Source organism: Chlorocebus sabaeus, chromosome 22 (assembly GCF_047675955.1).
Source record: "Chlorocebus sabaeus isolate Y175 chromosome 22, mChlSab1.0.hap1, whole genome shotgun sequence".
Classification (NCBI taxonomy): domain Eukaryota; kingdom Metazoa; phylum Chordata; class Mammalia; order Primates; family Cercopithecidae; genus Chlorocebus; species Chlorocebus sabaeus.
Window position 1 is genome coordinate 69706587 of NC_132925.1, and position 25377 is coordinate 69731963.

Here is a 25377-nt window from a genome sequence, read left to right on the forward strand (position 1 = left end):
TCTGAAGCCATGCCACTTCCAAATATGACCTCTTGACCTCTTTATCCAGAAACAGTAACTAACCCTCTCCCCTCTGCCCTCACTGATTCCTCCCCAGAACTCACCCACACCCACCTAGTCTTGAGATAAGACATCTTGTTTCCAAGCACATGCTATTCTAATGTATACATGGTGTCCAGGAGGGATAAGCTTATAGTCCTTTGCTAAGGATTCATTATTTTGTCAATGTAATTAGTTGTTTTACCCTACTATAGTCCCATTTCCATCTGTAAATTGTGGATACTAGTGGTACTTACCTCACAAAATTGCTTGCAAATTAAACAAAATAATTCATATAGTGTGCCTGGAACACAGTAGGTGCTGAATAGATATTGTCTCCTTTTGTAGTTGCTGCTGTTGTCTGCAAGTAATAAAATGTCAGTCTCATAGTTATGACTCTAAAATTTGAAAATATAGAATTAACGGGGAGGGAAAGCTATCATGGAGGTAACGCAGGGAAGTGCCTGGCTGAGCAACTCAACACAAGGGTCGGAACCATGGGAAGTGTGGACAGGCATGAAGGCAAGGGGCCTGTACCCCTTTCCCATTACTCTACTTCTAAACAAATTATCCTCTCCAACCCCAGTATATCCACTGAGAAATGAGGAAGAAAAATAATCTCTTCAAATTTTATTAAATGGTTCACAGGCCACTTTTCTTTCCCTTCTAAGTAGAAGTAGGCTGCATGATTTAGACGCTCCTAATGAAAGATTTTCTCAGCTCTGTTAATTAGTGTCAATTGCAATGGTGGTTTCTGTTTCAAATCCATTCTTGTTCACCACTTTACCCTTACATGATTCTAGAAAAGGGCTGCAGCAGGCTAGAGGTAACCCCTAATAAACAGTCTCCAGGCAAAATAATTTGGATGAGTTCCTGAGGGCACTCCCACTGAGGTTTGTTTACAAATCTGGTGCTGAAGAACAACACACAAAAGCAGTGAGAAACACGCGTGTGATGAGCATCCTGATGTGACAGTGTCAAGGTAGAAGAGTGAGATGGGGAATCAAAATTCATTTAAAGTGTGTGTGCTGGTATATTTCATTGTAAATCTCAAGGTCTCTGGTTGGGATTCCAATTAGCCTGAATTATGAAAATAGCTAATGCTAGGAATAATAGCTATGTAAGTGCTTCTCATCTCCACTCATTCATTCATTCACTCATTCCACCCTTATTGACGGAGCTCCTCCTTGCAATGCAGCTTACAGTTTCACTAGAAAGACAGACATCAAAATGAATCATGCAAAAATATATGTACAGAGGGAGACACTGTGTGAAGGTTAACTAAGGATGAGATGACAGCTCATAATAAGAGGTCAGATTTCAATACAAGAAAGGAAGTCAAGGAAGGAAGGCGATGTTCTAAAATGATATGCAGAACTGAGACCTGAGGTCTGCAGGAGTTCACCAAACAAAGCTTCAGGAAAGAAAGGAAGGCAGCAAAAAGCGCATGAATCCCTACTGCCTTGAAGAAGACCTCCACCTTGATGCCCTCAACACCCAGAGGCATTCAAAGAAATCCAGCAATTGTTGGAGAACAACTCATAATTTAAGGTCCTGATGCTGTCTTTGAACACAAGTCACGGCCAAGATTTGGTGACTCATACAGATGGGATAAGGTAGAACCACTTCAGCCCTTCCCTTAGTTGCTAGAAGTCGGGGATAGAGGTGACATAGAAATCTGTGCATGAGAATGATTTTCCACAGTTCCTGGCTTGAACAGAAGAGAGATGACCCAAAGCAGTTGCTGTAAAGACAGGGAGCTGACATGTAAACTTTAAACTTCAGAGTAATGATATCTCGCGTAAGTATTTATGTTACAGTCACATGTGGCCTCAGAATGAAAACCAAATGGCAAGCGATACAATCCTTTCAAGACGGCCAGTTTTGGCAAATGATCACAATCCTGAGCTCTTAAATAAAAGGGAGTGCTTTTGCTTCTAATAACCAAGCCCTGTGCCCCTGAGGAGTCCTACAGATCAACAAAAGTCCTTAGGGTCTGAGGTTCACCAATAGCCGAGGAAATGACAATGAAGATTATTTCTGCTCCCTTTCCCGGGGGCCACTTTATGAATCAAGAATTAGTAGCAAAACACAGAGACTTGAGAGCCAGGCTGTCTGGATTTGAATCCTAGTTCCATCATTTACCAGCCAATGTGATCTTGGGCAAATTATTTAACCTCTTGCCTCAGTTTCTACATCTGAGAAATGGGGATAGCAACCACATCTATCTCATAGGGCTGTCAGGAAGATTAAATGAGTTACTTTAAAAACAGTACATGGTAGATTGTATAGCAGCATTTGCCATTGGGAGAGTAATTGTTAATCCTCCCTACATTTCATGTAGAGTCCTGTTTTACAGATAAGGCTCAGAGAAAACAAGAAGACTGCCCAAGAACACACAGCTCAGTGAAGAGCAGAGCTGGGGTTCAAACACCTGTTCATACCACTCCACATTTTTTCCACTGACTACACTGTGTTCCCCCTAAGCATTGGCAAATAAGTGCGTGTGAAACAAGAAAAGGACCAGAAACCAAGGTGGTGTGAGGGTTCATTTTCCTAAGGAAAAAAGGCTGAGAATTTACCAGCAATAATTTCTCTCCAAACCACCTTCCCCACCAACATGTAGCCCAACTCTTGTTTATCCTTCAGTTCTCAGATTAAATGTCATTTCTACAGAAACACTCCCCATACTGCCCTGAATCCCTGGCTAGCTCCTTCTGGGAAATCCCTAGCTCCTTCTGGGAAATGCTCTTAAAGACATTGGACTTTTATTAACTAATATTAATCACAATTATATCAATATTATTTGTTATATGGATTATTTGTTTAGACTGTCTCTCCCATTGTGTTACCAGACAGAAGCAACACTGTTCTTATTTGAGCCAGAGTGGGTCTCCTAATATCCACTGCCCTTGTTCACTCCATGATCTCCAAATAAGCCCACTACGTAAGTTCTGAGGGAGGCTCTTAGGCCAACACCAGGACAGAGTTGACTGACATCTTCAACACCAATTGATTTGTTCCTGTGTTGGAATAACAGTCAAAGCAGGGCCTCCCATTACCAAGTCACAGCACTACACCTGCACAGCAAAACACTCTGATGTGAACCCATCCCTCTTTGAGTCAATTTAGAAAGTCGTCTCAGTGTCACACTAATCATTTTGGCTACACTCCTTACCCTAAACTCATCTTTCTCCTCAATGACTTGGGTATTTCTAGAGTCAATAATTTGTGGTGTCACATTTTTAATTTTAGGTGTCACATTCCTGCATTTTCTACATGAGGACTAATTTCAGAAAAAGCACCTGTGAATATCTATTGATTGTTCATTGTACTTTGTAGAAAAGTGCAACAATATTTATCAAACTCAAATAAGAGAAGCTCCTGGCCTGTGAAACATGTGCCAGAAGGTTCCTTTAAGTGACTTCATTCATTCACTCGCTCTGCAAATATATACTGAACCCATACTATGTCACTATATGCCAGTTCTGAAAATGTCTGCATAATTCATTTGTTCTGTGAGTCACTGCAACATATATTCACTGAGTGCCTGCCATGCACAAGGTGGGCTACAAATAATGGGGAATGAGTGAAGAGCCTGTCTTCGTGGAGCTTACAGTCTTGTTAGGATGAAAGATTGTCAGTAAGCAAATTAATTAGGAAATTATAAGTGGTGATAAAAATTATGAAGAGGCCGGGCGCAGTGGCTCAGGCCTGTAATCCCAGCACTTTGGGAGGCTGAGGCGGGCAGATCACAAGGTCAGGAGATTGAGACCACGCTGGCTAACATGGTGAAACGCTGTCTCTATTAAAAATATGAAAAATTAGCCGGGCCTGGTGGCGGGCGCCTGTAGTCCCAGCTACTTCGGAGGCTAAGGCAGGAGAATGGAGTAAACCCGGGAGGCGGAGCTTGCAGTGAGCCGAGATGGCGCCACTGCATTCCAGCCTGGGGGACAGAACGAGACTCCGTCTCAAACAAAGACAAAACCAAAACAACAACAACAACAACAACAAAGAAAACTATGAAAAAATTAGCGTGCTGAGATAGACGGTAACAGTATCAATGAACAAAACTGACTACGATATCTGGGGATACCTATCAATATAGCAATTAAAAGTCTGTTGTTCAGAGTCAAAGAAACAACTTTTGTAGCCATTACAAAATACCCACCTCCCTGGGCTGCAAATGGAGTGAGCTCTAGGCCCTGGGTTATCCTTATACTTGAACACTTAGTAGAAACCACAGGAACCACATCTCCAAAGGTTATCAGTTGGATCTTTTTTTTCACGCTTCTAAGGATCATTTTTGCAATATCGTTATATTGATTTTACCACATTTGTCAATCTATTCAAGTAAGTTATACAGATAATGATTTATAGGACAAAAACACAATGGAAAGAAAAAAATTATTTGGTTAAAAAAAAAAAACAAAAAACAGAGTCAGGGATTGGAGAATTATGTAAATTAATGTCAGTTAGAATGCTGTAGCCAGTAAGAGTCTTATAGACAAAATAGGGTTTTGCAGGGAAGAAGGGGAGAGTGGCATTTAGGTAAGCCAATAGAAACAGAGCATGCACTGCAGATAGGCAGAAGAGTATACACAAAGGCACAAGAGCGATCTGTCTCAGCCCTATTTCTATATGTACATGTATTTGTTCATCCCCCATTATTGTTTCAGTCATTGCTGTTTCCCATACCTTAACTCATTTAGTCCTTAAAGCAATCAATAGGTAACAATCCATTATACAGAAACTTGCCTTAGGTTGGGTTGCTGAGGAACAGAGGCTAAAGCAGAAATTCAAGTGCATGTGATTTATCTGGGCAAGAAGGGACCAGAATAGGGTAAGGAGAGGGAAAGAGTTAAGCCAAAAAATTTTCAGAGGCACCTGTTTTCTTCCTCCTAGAAGGGTTGTACAACACTTGTTTGGCCTGACAGTGAGTGCCTCCTGATAATGTGTGCTCTAGGCACTTCGCTGTCCTCACCTCACCTAGTCTGGATCCTGGACTTAATTTAGAACAAACCTGTAATGAAAATTGAAGCCAGATAGAGAAGGTGAAAAAGCCAATCAAGAATCCCAGGCAAAGTCTAGCCGTGGTCTAACCCATGGCAAGAGAGGCATTCTGGAGCATAAATTGCATGACAGAATGCTGCAAAGGAGCTGGGCTTTTGCGCCACCCATATCAGCAAGCCATTGACTGCCCCTGAGGAGAGCACAGCTATATGCTGTTAGCTGCAGCACTCACAGCAGCTGGGGGCTGGGTGCACTGATGGTTAAAGAGGCTCCAGATGGGGCACTAAGTGTGTGTGTGTCATATCATTGGGAAAAAGAAGAATCTAGTACAGATGCCTCTCGACTTACAGTGGGGTTATGTTTTGATACCCCCCCATAAGTTGACAGTATCATAAGTCAAAAATGCATTTACTATGCCTAACCTACCAAACATCATAGCCTATCCTAATCCACCTTAAGTGTGCTCAGAATACTTACATTAGCACATATTTGGGCAAAATCATCTAACACAAAGCCTATTTTATAGGAAAGTGCTGAATATCTCATTTAGTTTACTGACTACTGTACTGCAAGGAAAAAAACAGAACAGTTGTATGGGTACTTGAAGCACAGCTTCTACAGAATGCATATCACTTTCACACCATTGTGAAGTCAAAAAATCATGAATCACACCATCATAAGTTGGGGTCCATCCATACTTATAGAGGCGGCAAGTGTTTAGTTCCTGGGTCTCTGAGGAAGCCTTGATTTGTAGCATTTGCTAATTTTCCTAGGGGAAATACTCCCACCAGAGCTGATTTCTGGCTATCAAGATGATCAATGGACTGAGAGTTAAGAAGAGATACCCACAGGTTTTGGGTGATTCCAGCACACCACTCCATGGAAGTTAAGCAACTTAGCCAGAGACTCATAGAGGAACCAGAGTTTGATCTCAGGCAGTCTTACCCCACACATTTAGGCATATCCACAGTAGCATATAGAGCATGAATCTGCAAACTTTTTCTGTAAATGGCCAGAGAGTAAATATTTTCTGCTTTGCATTCTCTGTTGCAACTACTCAATTTTGCTCTTCAGTGCAAAAGCAGCCATAGACGGTACATAAAAGAAGAGCACGACTGTGTTCCAACTGAACTCTATTTACAAAAACAGGCAGCGGGTCAGATTTAGTCCATGGATTGTATTTTGCCAACATCTGTTATAGATGTGATTTAATTATTTTTATAATAAATAACATCTGCTATTTGCTTATTGAACTGAGCCAGCACTAAAGTGAGACAAGAGAGTTGCCCAGGACATAAAATTTAAAGAGACACTACCATGACCCTGAAAGTGCCCAACAACTTAAATTTTGTGCCATGGGTGTCTCTACTGCTTTACTCTGGGCCTGGTCCTGTTACGGAGTCATCTGAATCAGATTTGCAGGGGTATTGATCAGGGTTTAGTTTCTTAAAATCAAACGACTTGGGTAGAAAGGGATTAAACACACAGAAATAAGAGCTTTCAAAACTGTAGGAAGGGCCACAGAAGCAGGTAAATCAAGGTAACCACAATGAAAAATTGGCAGGCTAGGGGAGTCTCCACATCTGCTTTCTCAAGAATGTGAGGAATCTGAAGGCTGCCCAGAGAACAGCTAATTTCAAAGACACAGTGATACAAGCATGATCTGGAATCAAGGCCACCACATTGCCACTCCACACCCAGGGACTTAGTGAACCACACTTAGAACATTACCTTTCAAACAGCACCTGCATGCACCTATGTGAACCTAATTTTTTTCCAGAACCCTAGCTGCAAGAGAGTCTGAGAATTACAGATTTTAGCTATCTAACTAGTGACATTGGAAGAAAAACAAAATGTGTGCTAAGTGACAATTTACCACATCTACCATAATGGGCATCCTAAGAGTAACTGTCCAACGGGCATGAGAATCTCCTGTGTTAAGTTCAATTCCAACCAGAAGTTCCTGCCAATAAAGGGAACACCACTCCTCCCCACCCCCACCTTCTAAATCTTCCCCCCACACACATGTGATGGGATAGGTGATAGAAATGAGAAGTTTATCGTTGAGGGCTAGAGGATAAGCATGTGAAATGCACGGAAGTATTGCCGCAGGGATAAACTGGGTCAAGGAATGCCAAGAGTGGTAGCAGCCAGTAGGAGAGGAAGGAATGAAATCAGGAGCCCTATAGGACAGTAGAAGACTGGCAGTTGCTAAGGAGTGAATGCAAAGGGAAAGCTGAGAATGTCTTCCACGGGTCATTTGTCTCTAGGGAACCAATGCCTTGTGACCAGCATATCTATTACTAATGGAGGAAAAATGTGGCATCCTTCCCTGAGGTCGGAGATGTGTGCAATTAACTAATACTAAGCATGTTACAAATACACAGTGCTCTACAGACTGTAATTCATAATCATTTCATGGGAAAACAAAATTTATGAGTCAATAGAAATTGAGTTATTTCCTTTTAAAAATGTTTTATATTCTGATATAGGATCTATATAAACATATATGTTACATATATGTAATTATGAATTATCATAATGAAACAGACACTCAAAAATCTATCGCCTAACTTAGTAACTATTAATATACAGCTGAAACTGCCTGTGTATGTTCCCCTGATACCTCTGACTCTTTCCTCCTCTTTATTCCTAAGGAAACATTATCCCAAAGTTTATGATTTTTATTTCTTTGCTTCAAAAAAATGTAGTGTTATCACATATGTATGCAATCTAAAATAATTTCAAATTTGCACATCTTAATTTATTTTTATAATAGAAATTAATAGTCTTGTTAACAAATATCTTTCAAACCTATTTGTTGGAATTAGAAAATGAATAGAAATCTTGGGCACTTCCAAAAAGAATAGAAAAAAGAAAAGCAGATATCTTCCATGAAAGCTTAATTCACCTTATAATTTGAGCAAGTTTTCATTTTAAAAAATAGTTTAATCATAAAATCCTCTTAGACGTGCTAGCCTACTAAAACAGTGGCTAATTTTAACTGTTTTTCACAATGGCGAGCCAGTTGCAGAGTTAATGAAATTAAGCTTCCTTCACTTCTCTCAAATTCCCCCCACAAAGAAGAGCTGTAATGTACAAAATGCAGCATAAATACATGGCTGATTTTCAGGACTCGAGCCACCACTGATTTGTCACACTGCCTCTTAACAACATATTTGTATTTTGTAAAATGTATAATTTTTTTAGCCCCTGAACAAATATATTTACATAACTGTGTCTAACGAGAAATTACATTTAACTTCTCAGAAATGACAATAACTAAAACCTGAACTGCCAATTCCACTTCATTAGTGTGGTAGAAACGCATTCCAAATGTTAATAAAAATTCCAACATGCTGATAAATTAGAGCTTCTAAGGAGCATGTGACACCTTGGTTAATATATTCAACCTCAATTATATTTCTCTTCAGCACCCTGTTATCTGGAACCTTTGCTGGCAATCAGAGGTGCTGTTTTTCAGCGGCCAATTTTCTAGATAATGTAGCTTATCAACACTGTGGGTAAACTTGCCAATGGAATCAGGCTGCACTGAACCACACACACGCTAATTGCATCCCTTTTTTATGCATATTTACAGACTGTCACTTCAAAGAAATCAGTGGCCCATTGAGGCACCCAGTTAGCTGGAAGAATTGCCTCTTGCAAATGAAAATTAGCAAACAAGCTAGTGATAAATATGAAATGAACAAAGTGTAAAAATACTGTTTTGTTCCAAAACTTCCTTGTCATCCCAATTTATGCTCCCAAATAGAAGGAGTTTTGAACATAGGATTTACCTTTTGTTTCAAATAAAGACAGAAAGAATTCTTCCTTAAACCCACTAACTAGGTAAAAGCCTATTAGCTTTTCCTTCTTCTCCCACGCCACCCCCACCCTAAATTTCTATTCACATAAACAGGTTATTAAATCCCGTATTAGATTTGCTTTGGAGTTTGAATAGACAAATGACATGTTAACACTTCAGAAACAATTAACCCTGGGAACTTAATTAAGTTCTTCTGACTTTAAGGAAGCACATTTCAAAATAATGTTTCTAAACTCTCTGAATTTGCTCAAGAATAGCAATGCTTTCCTTCTCTTAAGTATTCATAAGTTCTACTTAACAGCAGAAAGCTTTGCCTGGCTATATATGGATAAGGTTATGGTGTTATGAGCCTACTGTAATAGGACTACCTCAGAGTGAATATTTACAAAAAAAAAAAAAAACAAAAAAAAAAACAGGTACCGAAAAATAACAATTATAGAAAACATTTTCCAAAAGCCCAAAACTCTAGGCATGTATGAAAGAGAAGATGATTTTATAGCTACATCCAAGAGCTCGACATAACCCACTATACTGAGCTTTGAGCTATGTGTTTGTCTGAAATCCTTTTCCTTGCTTTTCAGAATAACATTTGGAAATCTTTTATCACTACAACAATGTTTTAATGCTGTAGTAGGTTTTGAAAGGCATGTCATTTTAGTATAAGCAGGTCATTTTAATATAATAGAAAATAAACCACAAACCAATTAAACTATAATTTCTTTTAAAGGTCTTGTGCCAAGCTGAACAATTTAGAGTGGCAAAACTCAACAAATAAATGGCACTTAAAGTCTTAGCTTACAGTTAAGGTCCAGTGAAACTTTATTTGGTTTGGAGCACGAAGCATCAGTCCTGCTATGTGTCACAATTTTCAACAGACTCCTAAATTCCCCATCATGAACATTAGATATACAATGTCATTTGAGAGATTTTGTTTTATTTTGTTTTGTTTTAACAGAGCATGAGTAACAACATAAATATTGATATGAAGACTGGGAAAACATTTGCTATTTTAAGAAACAGACTACACCTACATGCCGACTGCTCAGTTGTTGTATGAGAAAAGCAGGATTCTTTAGTAAATTAGTGCTCATCTGTGTATACTAATTTAGATAATTGTTTTACATCACTTTCCAAATTGCAACGTAATTCCATGTTTACATGTTTGCTTCCTTGCCCAGACTGGAAACTCCTTGAAGACAGGAATCAAATTTTCTGGAGAGGTGAATAGGGCATAGATCTCAAGAACTCACTGAGGAGTTCCTGGTGTGGAGAGGTGAAAAGATGCTCAAACAGCTATCATGTACCAGGAGAGGAAAAAAGAGCTATGGGGTACAAAGAAGGGACCAGTTTATTACACCCAGGGGTACTGGGAGATGAATCACACCATAGATGACACTGGAACTAGACCTTAAAAGATAAGTAAGATTTCACCCCGACGGGGAAAGGCATTTCAGGCTGATCAGACCACAAAGCAAAACAGAAGGCATGAGAATAAAAAGACCATTCCTGGAAGAGAGATGTTCAATGATGCTAAAGCCTAGGCTGGGATTGGAGGTGGGGGACATGCACACTATGTACAAACAGAGAGGAGGCTATCTAAATTCTACATGTGATTATGTCACCTTTACCTTTTATACATGGGGACTTAGTGTGAGCACTTCCAGAATCTAAAAGCGTTCATGAAGACTGATTTTTTTAAATGTCCTGATTAAGGACAAATTTATAACAATTTTAATTTTTGAATTAGTGCTATCAAATGATATAAATGTGTGATTTACCACTATCAAATTATATAAATACATATTCACACTTACATAGGGTTTGTCTATAATACAGTACAACTGATTTCAAAAGACACACACAAAAATCTATCACATTACTCTATATGGGTGCATGGAGAAATATGTCTCAATCGCTCTTCAATCAAAGTAAATATTAATGAATTTCCCTGTCTCCTGAAGGGACTCATTGAAATTTGGCTCAAGCTTTAATCCTAAAAATGTTCAGAGGAAAAGACAACACAATTGTAAACAATGTGGCTTTAGTATCTTATCTAAAGATGTATTTATTGAAAATGGTTTTTATATTTAACATTCAAAAACAACAGCTTTTGTGAATAGGCAAAACAAAACGTAAGAATTACGTAATACCAAAGCTAGTCACTGTTTTTGGAGAAAATTATTTCAATTGATTAATATCATCATTCACTATTTTTTAGCTGTTGTATAATACAGACATTGCTTCTACAAAATAAAAAGAAAAATAATAATAGTAATAGGAATAATAATAATATGGTAGTAGCTAATGATTTTAGCATGATCACTACCTGCCAGGAAAGAAGCCAGAGACTTTACTTACAAGGTCACACCTAAAATTCCTATAAATTTCTAAAAGTACATATTTCTAGCTCTATTTTTAATAAAAAGAAGACACATACAATATCTTTTGACTAAGAACGTAAGCTAGTTGATGGCAGAGCCAGGATTCCAATTTCTGGGTCACAACCTTCCAAGCCTATGGCTGCAACCACTTATAATATGCTGCTCTTTCTAAATAATGTTAGACTGTTTCTCTTTTTAAAAATGAGTTTGGCTGAATTCTGTTTGGAAAATAAAGATCAAGAGGGAAAGAGAGGAACAAAGAGAGAGGGAAAGGGGAAAGAGAGAAAGAAAGGGAAGAGGAGGAAAAAAGAGGGTGAAGAGGAAAAGAGATGGAAGCAGAAAAGCAGGGAAAAAATCAACTAAACCAATAACCTTCATTTTCTGGGGGCTCCTGTAACACTCTCTACTTCTCATTCTTCACACTTCATACTCTTTTCCCTGGTCTAGCTCTGCGATAGACTATAAGCTCCATGGGGGCAGGAACTATGTCTGTCTTGATCACAGCTGTACTTCTCTGGGGCCAGTAGAGAACCAGCACATTGTGGGCATTCCATAAATAAAATACAGCAATATATTTTCTTTTTCTTCATGGCTTGAATATTTCACTTTTCATGTTGTCCTGTTCTATACATGGGCTCAAAAGAAAAGTGCCAACACCTAAGACTGTAAGGATAGAACAGTTTTGTTACACTGTACCTGCACATTTGCAATCACAAATTATTTATGTCTATGTAGCACTGTTTTGCTGTTGCCATTAGTATGGGCCTCCTAAGTAAGGACACTGGAGTTCCATGGTTCTGTCCTTGTTATTCACCCATCTCTGACTGGATGCTAGGCAAACCTGAAACAAAGAGTAGGGATCTTCTGCCTTCTTTTAACTTTGTTATACGTAATTCTCTGTGAGACAATTTGAGGATAATGCTAAAACCAGAAATTTCACCAGTCTCAACATTCCACAGAGGTCACAGCTCACTTTAATCTTTTCTTTTAACCAAAACATTTACAATAAGCCCAATTAAGAATGGCTTTCAATAGGACTATTGCCCCACTTCATACTGTTAATCAAGAAATGATAAGTTTCAATCTGTAAACATTTGCTCCACATTCAGATTTGTAAAACTGCATATTTATTTCATAAATAAATTTACCTAAGCAGTTTAAATGTGTATCATGTATTTGGCCCTTCAATGCTAACTTTGTCATTTGTTTTGCTTGAGCTTCATCAAACACCTGTTTTGCACTGACACCCTTATAAAAAAATTTTTCTGTTTTTTTTTCTTCCTTTGCTGTTCTATTCCTCCCCCCCTTTTCTCTTCTTTCCCAAGTCCTTTGCTTTGGGGGCTAAAACAACAATTTTTATCTTTATTCTAAAATCCCCCCTTCTCTCCGTGGTCAGGAGGAGATTTTTTTTTCTTTGTGTTAAAATTATTCACAACCCACAGAATGAAGGGTGAGCACAAAATAAACTCCAGCTCACAGGACGGGGGAAAAAAGTGTTGTTTGAAGAGTAGGGCTTTGGAAAGTTCGCTGAGCTCAGGACAAAATAAACAGAACTGGAACTAACTTGAGAGCAAGAATATTCTGAGCGAGAAGCCAAGCGGGTAGCTAGAGCAAAACAGAACGTCCTGAACATCCATTCTGTTTTCATTGCAGGAATTAAGAACACCTTAGACTTCACTAATTGTTTTGATCTGAGTAGTCCATTTGGAGTTTTAGTAAACCCAGAAAAAACCTGGAACAACTTTGATGAAACGTAAAAATGCAAATAGTTTACTTAATGTTTAAAAGAAAAAACGAGGAGTGGGTGGGAGAGAGGAAGGAAGAGAGAGAGGAGAAAGAAAGAGGAGAGAGTACCTTTGAAAGTTTTTAAAAATCGGTAAAATATAATTTGTTCTGAATATTTTTGACACGAGTCACCCTATAATTGCCATTTCTGCAAGGTGTCTCAATTACGAGAGTACAACGTGGCGGTCTAAATGCCTATACATTTGTCTGAAGAAGGAAAAAAAAGCCACAACATTGTCTATTCAGTGTCAAAAAGCCTTTTCTTTAACTACAGAGGGCTTGGACAGAACTCAGGAAATACTTCAGCTGGAAAAGAAATGTTAAAAGCTACCCTTCAAGCTATTGGAAAACCTATTATCAAATGTTAAAACCTTTTAAAAAAAAATCCATGAGTGTCCCCAGCATGATGACATATCTTTGTTTAGCAAAGGTTGATCATCATTGATAACCAAAGACAAAATAACAATGGATGCAATCTAACTGCTAATTAGAAATCACGAGGCTTAAATTAAGAAACTCAGGGAGAACAGGTATCTGATTACGTATGTTCTCTCAATGCCGGCACCACATTTACTTACAGAAAATGCAATCGATGTTTCTCTTTATCACATCTCTAAGTCATAATGTCAGCACTTTAGATTCTGCTAGCTGTCACTGTAAGAACCTAAAAAGAAAAAAAATAAAAACCCAGTATAACTTTCCTTCAGAAGACAACACTGTGTGGAAAAATATACATAGTGTATATGCATATGCAGACAACCTTTCACTATTTCTCTCGGTTCATAGAACATAATGAGAATTAATTAGCACATTCCTAAATCATTAGCCCCAATTTCCTCTCTAATGTGTGCATCTATGCATAACTGAAGATTTTGTAAAGAAAGGAGACAGAAACCAGAAAGCTGGGGTCAGAGGCAGATGCACAGATGCACGTATAAATGGATGCACTGTGATTGTACCTCTTTGTGATGCATAATTACAAATGATTTTCATTCAACCCCTTCACTATGAACTATCCCTTTTTTTCCCTGTTCTAAATACGATACCTACAAGATCCCAAATTCATTTCTTACAGATTTTAAAGATTTAAAAATTTATCCAAAATGCCACATGTCAGTCAAAAAAGAAAGTGATTGGCTTTTAAAATTATAATTTAAAGCACATTGACTAGGGTATGTTTTCATTAAAATTTAACCCCATTTTAAGCTCAGACGTCTGGGGCTTTTGGGAACATACTGAAAATTTGGGTTTTTACCTCCACATCCTTCTTCGAAACAAGAGCTACAAAATAAAAAGCTCTGAATGGCAATAGACAGTTTCCCATGTTAATATAAGATGATGCCTTTCAATATACACCTCAATACAGTATTGCTCATACTCATTTGAGATACATAGAAATATACAGAAAAATCAAGAGCCTATCACTGCCATCTGTAAATGTTTAAAAATTAAATCTAACAAGTAAGCTTTAAGTAATAAATATATGGAAACCTTATTTTTCTTAATGGAATCAATTTATATACCCTAAGGGGACTTTTTTTTTTTAGCAACCTTTTTCTACTATGAATAATCATTCTTACATCATGGTAATATTCCATTAAAACATAAATTATTTTAAAAGAGTAAGATATTTGGCAAAGCAGCCCCTAAACATAACAATACCTTAAAACAAAATGATAGATTGTTCAAAACAGTTTATTTTTTCTTCATGCCAGCTTAAAACAAATTACTTCTTGGTGGCTACACAAATCTATACATGTGATAAAATGGAAAAGAACTATACAAAACAATAGAGTGCATCTAAAAACTAATGAAATCCCCATATGATCTGTAGTCTAGTGAATAGTATTTTGTCAAAGTCAATTTCCCACTTTTGATATGTACTATGGTTATATAAAACATTAACATTGGAGGAAGCTGGGTGAAGGGCATACTATAACTCTCTTATTTTTACAACCCCTTATGAGCCTATAATTACTTCAAAATAAAATATTTTTTTAAAGAATTACTTCTGTATGATTTTTATAAGTCTGAATTCCCAGACATTGTGTTGGATTTTCGCATTCCAAGGAATGAAATAGATTCTCACTAAAATTCAGATCTATAACTTATAGAGATTTCTGAAGGGTTCAAAAATACATCCTTCAATTGACTCAGATCAGAAGGAAGTCTGACATAAGCATTATCTTCAAAGTCCTTATCAAGACCATATTTCTAATTTTCTTACAATTTATCTGCCCTAATCTCTGTACCTTCCCACAGCTCCAGGCAGAAATGTCTCCATATCTCACAGCAGTAAAGTTTAGTTGTCAAGAGCCTATATTCAAACTGATGCTCTGACATTACCTACATGACCTCGGTCAAGTTGCTCCCTCTCAGAGCTCACTTTGCTCATCTGTGAAATGGGGATAATTATAGTATCCCCTGCATAGGGTTGTCATGAGGACTGAGTGAGCTCATGAGTGTAAAGCCCTAAACACAATGTCAGGCATCTGGCAAGCACTATGTGAATATCCAGAACCACACACGGCTTCTGGTAAATGCTTGTCTCTCCTCTTGTTAACTGTGTGATCTAACCTCTCTACAAGCTTCAGTTCCCTTGTCTGTAAAAGAGAACAATTGATGCAGTGTCTCTACTATGGTAAGTGTCCAGCACTGGACTGTTTCATGAGTGTTGCTCTTTTCACATTACAAATATTTGTTACAGCTCTCTGTTTTGCTGCACTATGAGATCTTAAAAGGTAGAAGTCAGGTATTATTCCATCTTTCTGTCTCTTGGCCAGTGCAGGCACAAAGTAGTTGCTCCATAAGCATTTGTGAAATTGTCATTTTTAAAAAGCTACTGATTGAAAAGTGAAATATTAAAATAAGCCATTTGAACCACATCACAAAGGATCATAGGAATTAAAATGACATTACACTTTTGACACTTTTGTTGACCCACATTTTTCTTTTTAGATGATGGTACTTTTAGGTTTTCAGATACTGAATTTGTAAAAGTAACCCTCCAGGGAAGTGAGCTCTGGGTTCCTAACCACAGTAGGCATCCCCCCAAAATCTTGAAAACCTAAGGACTAGAGCAACTAAGTGGGTGCAAGTTATGCCCACGAGAGATACCACAAATCAATGGGATGCCTCACCTGTCTTAATTAACATATTCCAACGTGCTTTGGGTTAAATAAATACTCTTGAACATTTAACAAATGCTCACAGTAATAACTTCGACTGCTACAGTTCTCTATCACACCATTTATTCCCGTGTTCTTTCTTCAGCATTATAAAGGGACCTCTCCATAATCCTGAAGTCATTTAGAAGACTGGGATATTGTATTCAGGACATAGTTGGTTTTCTGTCAGAAGTACTTACTGACTGTGACTCGAGAAATCCTCATACAGATAAATCTAACACCACAATAATTCAATATTTTTTCTCCAAAACAAAACCATTAGCATTTTATTAGAAGAAATATTTCATCCCTCTCTTTCTCTCTCTTTAAACATGCCACAGATGTAGCACTCCGTGTGGGTTGTTAGAAAGTCAAAGAATATAATTTCTTGATTAATTGGCATACACAGGATCCAAGTTATGTACAATTTTGGTAGTTAACCCCACCACCTTCCATAAGCGGTTACTGTTAAACCTTCCAAATAAGCACATTTATGATAAATCACTTGGAGCTGTTTAAGTGGATCAGGTCTTAAGTTATTCCTTGGGATAGATCATGTCATTTTCAATGTGCATGAACTACAGGAGAGAAATTCCACTGTAAACCTCTGCCGGGGTATCTTGGTTTCCCTTGCAGGCTTCAGGGAGTCTCAGTCAATATTTCTTATCTTATTTTTAAATATCTTGTGGCCTCAGAAATGGTTGGTGATTCAGAAATTACATCAGGAGTCTAAAGATAGACTACGGGCTTATGACTTCAATAAATGCAGCGGTTCTATAACAGGAAAAGAAAATGCCTGTTGGTTTTAAGACTATTGGGAATCAAAAGAGTTATTCTTAGTTTGGCCAGTTAGAGTCTATCTCTCCAAAAGCAAGTTACCTTCTCTTCTCAACCATCCATCTACTTAACTGGGTGCATGAATATAAATCACAAGGCCTCCTAGATATTTATATAGTGCTGAATTCAGAGATATGGATACCTTTTTATAGACTCTACCCCCCCCACCACAAATTGTTTTGTGCAACAGTTTCCATGTTGGTTATTTTTAAAATGGAGTAACTGATTTGACTTGGAAATGGCAGTAGCAAAAGCAGGGGAAAAAAACCAGGTCTCCCATGTACATGGTAGATGCTCCTTTATGTCACCCTACCTCAATGAGTTATTCACCCCACATTTCTATAAGGCAACCTCTGGCATGAAAATTCTTTGCAGGTGACCTTGGAGGAGTTATGCTCCTCCTGTTCCAGTACAGGCACAGCTGTAGCTCATCTTATTTCAAACAGGATTAGTCCACCAATGCATAAATGACAAGAAACTGGCTCCTCTTGCCTTCATGACCAATTCAGACTCTCAGACATCTTCCCCGTTTCCCTGAAAGTTTATCTTCTTTTACACTGGAAATATGTTTCCATAAAAGTGAATGTATTTGGGGTTTATCCAGACAACCCTCCCTTCTTTAGTTCCAAGTGGGGGCGAGGTGGAGGGGATATAAGAATTCTGGTACAAATGACAGTCAATGAATCATTGAATTTCTATTAAGAAAAAACCCAATACCTATTGTTACCCTTTTTTTGAATCTCACACCCATCTAATTATGGGTTAATATATTTTCACTTAAAATTTTAAAATTAAATCTTTTGAATACACTTTTAGATTCATATTACTTAAATGTCCCATAGTAAACATGAACCACTTTTGCAGTTAAAAGTATTCTTTTAAAATAAATCCGATACAATTCTATGTATCTTTTTCTTTTTTTAAAATAGAAAATACCGTAAGGAAATCTCTCTGATACCTGTGCCAAGTTTTCTTTGCCTTGGGTTTTTTGTTTGTTTATTTGTTTGTTCAGTTCTGTTTTTGCTTTTTAAGTTTCCCTGACCCTTCTAGATGGTCTTATTATTAGATTAGAATTCATTCAATAATTGACTACTAAAAAGTGTTTTCCTGAATATATAGACTGAGAATGAAGGGGGAAAAACATGAAGAAAAATGTCCTCTAAGTTTTCCTACACATATCCTATAATTTTCCAGTTGGCTTAGCCACTGAACATATTTAAATAACCAACCAACATATTTATTTAACATTCGGCAGATGGACATGATAGGAACATCATGATTTTCAGATGTACTTTTATAACTGCAAGGTTTTCTTCGTGCCAGGATCACAACAGGTTCTTAAGGTAAAGCCGCCCCTACCTGCTGTTTCTTCAATGTTGGAGCAACTCTCAACCTAAACATGTCCACTCAGATTAATTTAAATCCCTGACATTAAAGTGGAAATCAAATCATTCTCTTCAATCTATTTTTTACCAGCAGCATAAAAGAGACTATTTTACATGTTAATAGTAATCTGATGTGGTTGTATAAATCTGATATAAATATGATACTCTGTTTGGAAATGATGCTAATTTAGTTTAAAATGGAGATTACATTTCAACTTGTAAAAGAGCAGGATGGAATATTAGCATTCATGGCTGTTATATAATTTCCCTTTACACTACACAAGTGTTACTCAAAATCTTTTCTGAGCCTCTTTGTCCAAAGATTTCCCATTCTTCCTATAAGAAAAAGGACTTCTCTATTTAACTATAAGTTAAACAGGTGGTACAGACCCTTGAAAAAAGATTAACAACAACATTATAAATGCATTTTTGAAGAAACATTTAAAGTTACAATGTAATAAACTGAACAGAATGTCATAAGAATGTCAAACTGGGCACTGTAAAAATAAATGTTATTCCCAAGGAAAATAAAAAGTCTGCATATTTATGTAACATTCAGCAGATGGACGTGATATTAATATAGGGTTTTCAGTTGTACTTTTATAGCTACTAGATTTTCTTGCCTAACTTGGCAACCCGAGGCACCATTTGAGTTTTGGATTTGGACAATACTGCAACAGATGTCCAGACCAATAAAATAAATTCCTTAAGGGCTATGCTTAATTTGTGTAATTGATCAATTTTGGTTACATAGGCCTCAGCTCACCAGCATGTAACTGCCTTCCACAAAAGCTTTGCAGTTGGGATTTCGTTCCATATGTTACAAGAGTTTATGGACTCTCTTTGATAACGCTGCAGATAGAAATGGGCCTGCGGTGACACCTGTTGGCAACCAGCGGCGAAAAATAACAGGGGATGGAGTGGGCGGTTCTGGGGCAGGGTTTCTGCACCTTGGTGCCATTAACATTTGGGGCCAATTCTTTATTGTCTGTGTTGTGGGGGTGGCTGTGCTGTGCACTGTAGGAGGTTTAGCAGGATCCCTGGCTTCTACCCACGAGATGCAAATAGCATCCTCCCCCAGATGTGACAACCAAAAATGTCTCTAGACGGTACCATATGTCCCACAGAGGACAACAGCCCCCCAGGGAGAACTCTTGCAGTAGAGTGGATGCTTCTGAAAGAGCCACACATTGGAATGGCTTAAGATTTCTCACATTTTTTTCTAAAAAAAGAAACAAAACACAAAGCACTTTTCTTTCTTTCTTGCCTTGAAGTCTCTCAATATAATAATAGTTTTACGGACAACTCATGAAAACTTTGGTCCAACAGACTGTATCTGTAATAGGTGTGCTAGAGCCCCATCCTCATCACTGCACGCAGGCGGATGGTAATTAAGACATGGATTTCGAAGCCAAACTCTAAATGTTCATCACTCACCTATTAAACTTGCCAGAGTTGCTATGTTAATTATCTCCCCGTATCCTTGATTTAGCATAATACGGCCTGCAGCCTGTGACAGAAATTAAAGGAAAGACCAGTGACCTCTTTTGTGATTGTGCTAATAACTACATGATAATAAATTAGTTTTCAATTTTCAGAAGACTTTACATGGCAAAAAAAAAAAAAAAAAATGGAACAAGTGCATGATACACAAACTTGATAAAAGATGGCTGATCAGCACCAACTTGGAGTCTTCTTCTTTAAATTAGTTTCCAACCAATGTAAACAGCACATCTGAAATCAAACTGCAGTATTATTTTTCTGGCTCAGTACATTACACTGCATTAAAGATAATAATAATGAGAAGATTATGTCAGTCTGCATTTTACGTTACATGTTGTAGCAATAAAATCCTATTTATATAACTTTTTCAGGGGTAGATAAAACTTTGACATACACACTGTACACACGCCATGCATACATACACCACACACAAAAGATTTTTCCAGTAAGACATATTGACTTGAAGAATTCCGACTAATATCAGAATAAAAATATGTGAAGTAAAATGACTCATCCAATAGCAAAGCCGCGCCATGACTTCTTGGCATGTTTTGTGCCTTCCTTACATCTGCTCCTGCCTCTAACAGCTTTCTTCCCTTGGCTGGCAAAACCCAAATAAGAATGTACAGGAAGCATGGCCCCACTCTGATGTACAATAATATTTAGCTAATTAGAAGAGTCCTCCAGCTCATTATGCTAGGCAGTAGGAAGGAAGAAACTACATGAAAGCATGACACTTGCTAAGCCCTAGGATGGTGTCAAAGCTGAACTGGCATCACTTTCTCCCATTTCTTTATAGACTTGGTCGGATTGCAATTTCATTCCTTGAAAATCAGTTTTGACTTTGAGAGAGAAGGATCCCTTGAACACTGCACCATCTTCTGGCCAAACGCTTAACTACACGTGCTTAATTAAAGTGTAAAGTCCCAGATTTCTGAGAATAACTGCCAAATTAGTACGTACTTGGTATATTTCATTATTCCTATTTTAAGACAGCACAATAGACAGAAACACAAGGCATTTTCCTTCTGATTAAATGACAAGGCACTGGAACTCTGTTTTAATACAGCTTTGTGCTTCATTCACGGTCTCAAATAATTTTTTATCCCACAGGTATTTGTGGAAAGCCATGTATAGATTTGGCACTTAGAATTGGACCCACAGAAGGGTAAAACATGGTTCCAGCCCTCTGAGAGCTTACAACCTAGTCATATAATTATGAAATGTAAAGTGGATGTATTCTGAATAGCCCAGACAAGAAGTGAAATAGGAATTAGAAGGTGAGATCTGAGGACTGACCTTGTAGGAAAAGATTTATTGCAGACAGTGGGCCTTAAATTATGATGAAGAATGATGATGCTGATGCTAATGATGCTTAAGATATGCCAGGCACTGTGCTAAGCCCTTTACAAATATTGCCTTAATTAAACAACTGAATTTTGCTGATGGGTAACCCAGCAAGGGAGTGTAAAAGGTTAAGACTCAAGCTCCAGTTACCTGGACTCCATAACTCATGCTCTGAACCACCCTGCTGTACTGTCTCCTGTGATAAGGATTTGATTCACAGAAAGGGGTTTCTGGGGAAAGGAAACAAAGTCAGCAAAGATGGAGACAGGGATATGCTGTGGCAGCTCTATAATTTCTCTGTAGGAGGGACTTGAGATGGAAATCTGTTTGCGGAGAAGGGCTGCTCAAAGATGTAATACTTTGCAGCTATGTTTGCAGAGGAGGCACACAGATCCTACCTAAAGGAAGAGAAGCTGATGGGGATCTCAAGAAAGACTAGCCTCCCAGGACACCTAGGGCTGCTGCCACTGGGAATATGTGCTGCATCTTCAAGCAAGAGCAAGGAAACCAATGGGGGTGGAGAGCTAAGTGGTTCAGAAGGCATCACAGGAAGTGGGATTTGAAAAGCAAGCTGGAAAAAGACCAAAATATTCACAAAGTTGCAGGTGGGTCTAAAGATATATTTGGTGTAGAATAATGAACCTATTCAAACATTATACAAAAGTTAATCTGTTCTCAATATGCAGGATTGAGGGAAAAGGTACAAAGCAGTGAGATAAAAGGCTCTAGCATTAATCACGATATTCGTCAAGAGAAAGAAAGGGACCAATGTGAGAAGCATTGCAAAGAAAGTCAATGGGGGGTTGGTGACAGAAGGAAGAGAGTCCCTGCAGACAAAGCAGGAGACAAAGAACTTCCCAAGTGCTTCAGTTTTGTAGTGAAGGGCAGAAGGGACACCAGGTGATGAAGTCAAATTTTCAAAAATAAAGGAAGATGTAAAATTTTAGAATACTGTATTTCTGAAGATGTGGGCTACCCAAAATAGAATGTCCAATATGCAACTGATGCCAATACTAACAGCTCACTTTGGACTGAGGTCACGGCTGCAGGTACAGATGTGGAAGTCATTTACACCAAACTCAGAGATGAATACACAAGGACGATTAACTTTCAGAGGAGGCAAGAAATGGCAAAGCGAAACAGACAGCCAGGCCTGAATGTTTCGGGACATTCCCCTTTGGAAAGGAGTGATGTGAGAAGCCAGAGAATGGGCAGAGAGGAGGCATTAGAGGGAGCATAAAAGTCACAATGACAGAAGAACAGTGCAATATCAAAGAGATTATGGTTATTGGTGACCGCTACAGAAAGATCATGAAGAGCATCTCAAAATGTTTGTGTCTGACAAATACGCACTGAGCATCCACTATGTGCCTGACACTGTGCTGGGACCTGAGGATAGAACAGTGAGCAAACCAGAGTCCGCCCTCAGTGAACTTACATTATAAGGAGGACAGGATAAACAATGAGCAAATTAATATGTTAAATCAAACCACAAGAAATTGCCAGTATTTGTCTGCTTTTGACCTACAAAATGTGCATTCTCATGTGGCTCTACTTAATATAATGTCAGGTGGTGGCAGATGTTGTGAAGAAAATAAAACAGGGCAAGGAGAAAGAGTATGCCATGGGGAGAGGGGCCTTCTTAGACAGTGGGGTCAGGAGAGGCCTCCTTAACATCCTGATATTATTATTTGTACGGGCATGAACGAAGTGGGGAAACAGGCCATGCCGGTGTCTCAGCACCACGGGCAGAGGAAACAGTGGCGCACAGACTGTGGGGTTGCAATGTGCTTAGAGAGAAGAAAAAGTCAATGGATTTGGCTACTGGATGGTCACTGGGGAGGGTTCGCCTGTAGAATGGTGAAGACTAAGGCCAGGGATCAAAAATACTGCAGAGAGCGAAGGGGAGTCTGAGGGTTCCAAAGACATAAGTATAAGCAGTTGGTTTGTTCACACATAGAATCATTTGTTCATTCAACAAAATGAATGAGTCAAAGGAAAAAGGATCTTGGGAGATGGCAGAATTAAGTGAAAATGTTGCAAGTGACAAGAGACCTGTGCATATCTGCAGCGGAAGAAAACCCTGAGAGGGTAACCAGAGATGCTGAAGGCATAAGGCAACTTGAGGAGACACAAGGGAAATGAATGTGGCCGTGTGTAGATGCAGAGGGAGCTAGCCTCTGATACAGTCATAATCTAACCCAGGCGTTGCAAACTCAAATTTTAGGCAGGTAAAACCAATGCGGGAGGTGGGCTGGCCAGGTGACATTTAACAGGGCATGGTGGGGATTGAGGCAACCTGGAGACATCATGCCCTATGGAAAGTGGGCAGCCAAGCCTCAGCTGAGGCTTTGGCCATGCAGAAACGAGAATCCAGGATTGCCAGATGTTCTGATACTTCAAGACAAGCAAAAAAGATGGGTTTTTATATGCAGTCTCTCGATGTGTATGCTGTTACAAATCCTAAAGATTTTTTAAACATTATGCAGGCCAAACAAAACACATCTGTAGTCCAGATGGGGCCAACAGGTTGCCAATTTAGGACCTCTGGCTTAGAACAAAGATGTTAGCATGGTCCCTAGACTCGGCCATGGCTCTGAGCTCCTGACTCACAGTTGCATTCAACTGCTAGGCAGTCCCAACTGGAGGTCCTGTCAGTATCTCAACCACAACACACGCAAACCCAAATTCATTTTTCTTTCCCAAATCTCTCTTTCTGTCTTGTCTATTATTCATGAATGGCAGCACCACTGCCAAATCCATCACCTTTGGAATGGCCTTCCCTCTCCTCCTGCAGTCAGGATATATATCCTTTTATGCATGAATGTCTGCATCTTGACATACGTCCTTTTTCCTCCATTTCCACTGTCATCATCTCCAGTTTAAGCTCTCATGACTTCCAATCTAAAATATCCAGATAATTTTCCACTGCCACTCACTCCCTCTTCCTCTCATCTTTTCTCCACTACTTAAGTACAGACTTCCACTGACCTATATCCATGACCCTTTACAGTATGGCCTTTCTAACTCATTATACCCTTTCATATGTACATATTCTAAGCTTTGCTAATATGGACCGCTCAGATTCTCAAACTCAGCCCAAGTTTTCTATGTCTAGATCAGGATACTGAAACACTTTTGACATGTTGGGCCAGATAATTCTTTGCTGTGGGGACTGTCCTGTGCATTGTAGAATGTTTAACAGCATCCCTGGCCTCTGCCCACTAGATGCCAGTAGCATCTCCCCCCAAGTTGTGCCAGCAAATAGGAGGTGATGGAAATAATAAGCCATCATAATATTTTCCCCAGGATGACCTTCAAGTTAATTTGAAGTCTAAGTATCTATCAATAGATAGCAGAAAAGTTTGTTCAGAAATGGTGGAGTGGCAGAGGAAAATAAAGATCGGTTCCTGACTAAAAGTTATTGTATACGAATTATAGTGCCTATGACCACAGTTAGTGCATCTTTTGACTTTTTCATATTTATTAGAGAAAATAGCACTTCCCCTGGGAGGTTTTGCCTCCCAGACTCTCCTGCTGGTCAAGTTCCCCTTCTCCAAGCTCTCACAGCACAGACTTTATAATAATTCCTTGTTTAACTGTTGGTTTCCCTCTAGGCTACACACTCCATAAGGGAATGTATTTTGTCCTTGTCACAGCCATGTCCCTAGCAACTAGCACAGTGCCTGGCATAAAGTGGGCACTCAGTATTCCAGCAATAAGTAAGTCTTGCACTAACAGAGTGATTCTCCTGCATCTGCACCTAATTCTCAACAAATCTCAATTTTCTTCTTCCTTTAAGACATAGCTCAAGATCACCAATCTCCCTGAAGAGTCCCTGACTGATACCAACTGACAAAGGTCTTTCTTTTTTCATACGTTACACAGTACTTCATAGATTCTTGTTACTCATGATTCCCGTATATCAGATCTTTATCACCAATAACACTCAAGATCTTCAAGACAGTCTGTCTTCTTCAACTTTTTATTATTACCCTTAACAGTGAACATTTAGTACGTGATTCTAAATATTTGTAGGACAATGAATAAATGCTGGTGTCATTCAGTAAAACAGCTGGAAAGTCCTCCAC

General features: G+C 38.6%; 1 long non-coding RNA gene across 1 annotated transcript in view; it reads right to left on the bottom strand.

The window, feature by feature from the left end:
* The window catches only part of LOC119625689 (uncharacterized), a 381097-nt gene that overhangs the window by 304446 nt on the left and 51274 nt on the right, over positions 1 to 25377 (bottom strand). Inside the window, exon 4 of the long non-coding RNA XR_012090503.1 lies at positions 13626 to 13711. This is a non-coding gene — a long non-coding RNA (uncharacterized lncRNA). The remainder of the gene's footprint in view (positions 1 to 13625; positions 13712 to 25377) is intronic.